We start from the raw sequence: 6694 nt of genomic DNA, 5'->3' as shown, positions 1-6694 counted from the left end.
AAGGATTATCATATTCATTAAAAAAGTGAGACATGTTTATCTCAACACAACAGAGAGTGGATACCATTTTGATGGACATCTTTATACGAAAGCAACTGTTGCTTCTTGTGTGAAAGACGTTTACACACAGTATTTGTCAGCTCATTTTCTTATTGCATGTAAATTGCAGTGTTTCACACTTATTACATTGCCAAGAAAAATCCAGGGAGATCTGTCCAAGTGCGTGTCAGGCTGCATGTATGTCTGGTGCTTTTTTTTTATTGCTGACAAGGCTGGATTAGTGAGGCGGGCAGCTGCCCCTGGAGGGCAAGACCCTCAGGTGTCCAGGTTCACTGAGTACCAATTAGTTTGCGGTAATGTGATTAATTGCAGAACAGTTTGGGACTATGCACCAGGAAAGCACAGAATCAGCTGAAATGATAAGAGCCTTCAGATAGCTCCTTGGTTTCCAGGGAACACAGTGCTGCGTTACTGTTCTGCAGAGAAGTTGCAGGGAGATGGTCAGAGTTGATGGTGGGTGTACAAAGTGAAAACCCGTTGACACCCAACATGTGTGGTTAGGGTTATTTAGCCAATACCACAATCTTCAATCCTGCCCGACCTCAACCTTGTGTTGTGAATGCCCAAACATAATCATAAAAAACATAAATCAATTGTGAGTAATGTTGTGTCTAATAGGTTGAAAAGGTTTTAATCCATTTAAAATGCATCTATTTCTTTGTCATTTGTTCTTTGTCTTTGTTCCTTCATCATTGTTCTTCCTTTTCTTTATGTTGTCCTACGCTTATTCTGTCCTATTATCAGCTTGTCAATCAACTGTGAAGCACTTTAACAACTACATTAACCTGTATGAAAGGTGTTATATAAATACAGTTTGATTTATGTAGGGAGATCATTTATAGAATTTGAATGTGTCCACTGTCCAAATATGCTAACATACTGTAAATGCACAATATAAACAGGAATAAGTCCAATTAATACAGTTGAGATTGTTCAAATGAATGCAATCAAATCTTATGCTTCAACAGTATTTGTCTCCTCACTACACCTCTGATCTAAAATAGCAGATATAGTGAATACTGCAGGAAAATGAATGGAATACATTCGGTAGTCAACATTTTGCGACTTGGCTAAGACATTCATTAAAGCTGCAGTATGTGTTTTTTCTTATCATTTTTAGTTGATATATATTCTAAAGCATATCTGAATATAGAAGAGGTGTTGTCAAAAGCTTGCAACACTGCAGAGATATTCCCTTCTCACATTTTTTCTGTCCTTCTAACAAATGTGAGAAAGCAAAAGTCAAGTGTGTAAATCAATACATGAATGCCAGCTTTATCCTCTAACAATGTCTTCTGATTACTTTAATGAAAACCAAACCAGGGGCAGCATTTTATTTCTCTCAAAACTTGTTTATTTCTGCAATTTAACAGTTTAAGAAAAAATTCTAGGGTCAATTTGGATTGAATGATGTCAAATGACCACACTGACATCATGTTTTAAATGTGGTCAATGTCCAGTGCAACTATCCAGCTCATTAAGTAATTTACATGACAAAGAACAATAACACAGATTGACTTGACGGTCATATATGGAAAGTAAAATGAGTCAGGTTTGACTAATGGGGTTGCATACTGTGTCATCTGTGCATTCATGTTCATATAAAGGTCACTGAGGCTGAAGAGGCAAAACAGAGCCAAGATTTTAATAACTGTGCAGCAGCAGCAGCAGTGGCAGACACTTCTGTGCTGAGAGACACTTGATGCAAGGTCAGAGCCAGGAGCCATGTGACCGTTACATCAACAGCTTTACAAAGACTCAATTAATTCAGAATTTTAGGCTCTTTTCTGTTAACAAGTGCAGGTGAGGTCAGACTGAGATCACATCGACGCAAATCATGTGTCATTTGCTGTGGAAGCACACATAAAAGAGACCTGAATTAGACTCAAAAATGTCAGATTGTGTCTGTTGCCAGGAAATTAAATGAATGCCAGAAATGTTTTTCTTTTACTGCTTTTTAATGATCAATCAATGTTTAATGGTGAATAAAAAAGGACAATACTGAACTCAGTGTCAAGATGTATTAAGTGAGATTGAAAGGAAATCAGACTGTTCCCTTTTGGACTAAAAGAACACATGGATGCAAAAGCATGTGCACAGTCACAGAGCAGGACGCAGCTCTTTGATCAGTCGGAGACCAGAGAGTGGAGGATGAGAAGAGAAGCAGGTGATACACACAACGAGAGAATTACTCATGCAAAAAAGCAAACTTAAATTCAAGCCATGTTTCTCGGCTGGATATATTAAGTGACAGGAAGACCTTTACTTTCTCATTTAGCCAAACAGTTTTGACACATTGTTCCACGGTCCGTCACAAATGATCATTTCATTTGTGATGAGGCTGGCACGAGTCATAAATCAGTATTTATGAATGTGCCATGTAGCTTTGCGAGGAGCCTGCAGTCAGGCCTTATGAATGTGTTAATCATCAGGTTATTAAGTGAGCAAGTTTAATTCCAGGCTCAAGGGACATTTAAAGCTCTCCTGCCTTCACTGTCGCCTATTATTTATAACTGTGCTCTTCGAATTATATATCATCCACATTTATACATCAAATGGTGTTTTAAGGGTGATTTTCTGCTTTAGCACTAGATCATTGTTTTTCAGTCAGCTCAACACTGACATGAACTTACTTGCTCCCCAAGAGTGGAATTCTCTCCCTGTGGTCACCTCTATTTTTTTCTCTTCTAATCAAAAGCAACTCATTTGAACTCTTTTGTTTTCTGGTGCTATTCACATATTGAAGAAAAAACACCTTATCTATATTATGTTTTTAATAAAACTCAATAATAGCATTGAGAAATAGCCAGTCGTCTCTGTTACAAATTGTAGTCCTCATGGCAAATTCTAATAGAGTGAATTGTGAAATCCTCCAGACTGTGAAATGTTTAATTGAACATTTGCTCCTCTAGAGGTAAGCACTGTTTTTTTCCAACAGAAAGCATTTGTCATGTCCATTATGAAAAATGTAAAAGCTGCACAGCATGTCACAGCATAAACCCATCAAACAGCACCAGGATACTTATCGCATGATGATGAAGATATATAGCTAGACTCACTACAATAGCTACACTCAGATTAATAGTAGAGCAGCTTATATACTTTAATAAGACTCTACACTGTATTACTATATGCCCTGATGTAATGAAAGGGTTTGTTTCACCCTTCAGCTGTTCAAAACCACTGAACCATACACACACAATGACCTCTAACTTCAAGGTGTCAAGAAAAACGTTAACAGAATAATAAGTAGTATCAATAAATCTTCATTAATTATTCCTAAGTCTTGATATTTGTGTATTCCTTTATAACAGATATTGAGAACTCTGTACTTGAGAGTTCATGACTTTCAGGTACAAGACTGATTGATTTGCTTTAATTAATTCTCTTCAATTGGAAAGTGGTGCCCGTTTAATGTTAAGAGTGCAACCTGTTCATTTCCAGGTATAGTCATAATATCACTACACCACATTGGCTTTGGCTGGGTTTTTATAACCTTACATACCAGCCAAGTCCCCTCTGATAGATGATTAATGATCCACTGGCTTGCTTTGCCAGAATGGGGCCATCTACATAGTGACTCTATCACTTAAGACAGTGAAGGGCGAATTCCAGTAACATAGGTTATGCTATCAATGGAATGGGATTTGCAATGGGAGGATTTCTTTGCCATCATATTGAGTTTTTGTTAATACTCTCAGTGGGCATGCAGATGTGGAAAGCCAGCAAGCGTTATGTGGCTCATTTGAAAAGTATTTTAGTGTAAAGAGACTTTAAAGTTGCACCAATCAATGTTTTGTATTAGCAATTGATCAAATGACTGTGTAATGTGAAAAGGGTTTTTTTTAAGGGAACTTTTAAATCTCCTTTATCTCATTGTTTTGGTTTCCAAGCCTTCAAACTGTGCACTCAGCAGTCCTGTCTCAAACCCCCGGAAGGTGTTTTTTCAGCAAGAAGTTCTGATAAACACACTGTACAATACCTGCTCAGGCAGCACCGAAGAGAAACGGACAAAATGAGCAACTAACTGGTGAAAAAAGTAACAGTTAAAAAGTTATATGTTTTCCAGAGGGCACAGAACAAAAACAGAGCTAAAGAAAGAGTGAATGTTGGATATATAGTCTTCTGATGGCCAGAAACATCACTCCAGATCCATGTTAATGTTGCTGAATCTGTACATATTTTTGATGATCAGCGTTAAAGGGATGTGTCAGGAGGGAGGTGCTCTGTTGCCCCCAAATGGCTAAAAAATGTTTTTGTCTGTAAATCTACAATTTTAGCCTTAAAGCTTCACAAATCAACACTTTAACAATACCAGTCAAAAGTCTGGACACACTCTAGTGAACAGGATGGTATGTGTCCGCACTTTTGACTGGTGCTGTATATTTACCAACATACAATGTGAAAGAAGCTCGTTGAAGTGATGAACCCACAGAGAATCATCACCAAATGGGCCGGCTGTGGCTCAGGAGGTAGAGTGGGTCATCCACTAATTGGAAGTTCCTGGTTCGATTCCTGGTTCCTCAATGTGTCAATGTGTCCTTGGGCAAGATACTTTACCCCAACTTGCTCCCGATTGGCTCAGGAGGTGAAGCGGGTCATCCACTAATCAGAAGATCAGTGGTTTCGATTTCCGGCTCCTCCAGTCCAAATGTCAATTTGTCCTTGTGCAAGATACTTAAACCAAACTTGCTCCCAATGGCTGCGCCAATGGTTAATGAATGTATCTGTGAATTTGTGTGTCACTTGTGCTTTGAGTGGTCAAAAGGCACAGTTAATTTACTCTGTAGAGCATCGGGACCACCATGAACACAGTGGAGCATTTAGTAGCTAAAAAGCCACATTTTTGTTGATGTAGACCAAAACGGAGCTAAAAGGATGTTGTACTTAAAATTAGTCAGCTGGCTTGAAACATGTGAATCCTAATGTTGTTCTGTATCTGCTGGGTGTGTAGATATGTAATTGTTTGCTAACACATTTGCCATGTTGCAAGCCCATTGTGTCATTTATAGTCCCTTAAAATATGTTGGATATGCCAGATGCTAGATATTCAACAGAAATGTGTCATAATCTGAAATTCCATGATAACAACATGGCTGTCAGTTGTGAGCTGACTACCAAATACATGTTTTAGCCAACACAGACAAAAAAAACATGAATGGGGCTTCTGCCACCATGTACTGCATTCATTGATGCGAGAGAATCCATTAAAAACTGGCCCATGTTGTGCTACTGCATGCTTTCTTTGCTCTCTTGTCTTTGTTTCTCCTCTCGCCTCTGCTGCTTAGCAAGAGCCTTCACCCAAAGTGGCTTTATACTATATTATAAGGTATATTTCCGGGAGAATCAGCGTGAAATGATATGAAATGACCTGTGTCCGTCGTCTGCCTCGGAAATTGCTCAAGTAATTGGTTTTGTCTTCAAAAGACACTTGCCTTACTTCATCTTTATGTATTACGTGCAGCTGGCGGCTGATGCTTCCTGCCACTCCATTGTAGTCTCAGGTGAGCGAATGAGTTATTAAGTTGGGTAAACATGTCCCACCTCTGCCCAGATAAGGGGGGGTGGGGTTAAAAATGATGGATAACAAAGGAGATTAAAAATAAACAAACCTCAGTGGGGGAGAATATAAAATTTGAGAGTTGGGTGGACTGCATGCTTAAGGATGTTTGTTTCATTTATGGAAATCGTTCTAGGCCTATTTGCTTCCTCTCAAATGGAAAAAACAAAAAAAAGCCTCGCTGTTCATTTCCTGCTGATCAAGCTGCGATTATGCTATATTGTTGAATATCAGTGAATCCTAGCCAGTGATTCTAGACATGAATTATAGCTGCTGTGTCAGTCACAGAATCTGCCGTTACAGGTAGGACGTACGTCTCCTTGCAACCGCAGTAGGGGAAACAGCGTGGCATTGACTGCTTTGATCATGATGGCTGGGGAATAAATTATGCACATGCTACACATCAGTTATTCCTCTTGTCCCTCCAACCTGTTGTACTGGAGGTTTTTTTCTTCTTCTTCTAGACAGCAAAAAGAGAGACAGAAAAAAAAAACTCACAGTAAACAATCTTGAGATGCAGGATTCCACCAGCCGGGGGCCTTCCATGTCAGCTGTAACACAGTGGCAAGGACAGAAACCCATCTGCCAGAACCATCACAGCACCAACACCGCAAAACTTCTTTCACTTGTCAATTGAAACTATTTTTCACTCCTGACATCTGTGTTGGCTTTCCATCTTGTCCGTAAATTGAATCTCAGATCCTCCTCCCTTCCTCGCACCCTACCCCCCAACCCCATCCCCCTGGTTTTCTCTCTGGAAAAATGAAAGACACACGTAGAATTCACAAACAAGACCGAACCCACTAGCACCAGAAAAAAAAGGATGAATTTATGGTCCTGTGGTGCAGCAAATTGTATTTTTCTCCCCCCCTCCCATCCCAGCTTGAGGATATATCGCCTATAATTAATAAACATGAAGCGAGCGACTTCATTCTGGCATCTGGAGAGACATTTTGAAAAAGGTTGAGTTTACTTCATGATTTCTAATTGCAGATATAGACTCTCAATGCAGATAAATGTATATAGATATATATGTACAGTATATGGATTGACACACCCAAGGTAAAAAAGAGA

Source organism: Scomber japonicus, chromosome 15, assembly GCF_027409825.1.
Source record: "Scomber japonicus isolate fScoJap1 chromosome 15, fScoJap1.pri, whole genome shotgun sequence".
Lineage (NCBI taxonomy): Eukaryota > Metazoa > Chordata > Actinopteri > Scombriformes > Scombridae > Scomber > Scomber japonicus.
This window is presented reverse-complemented; position numbering follows the sequence as displayed.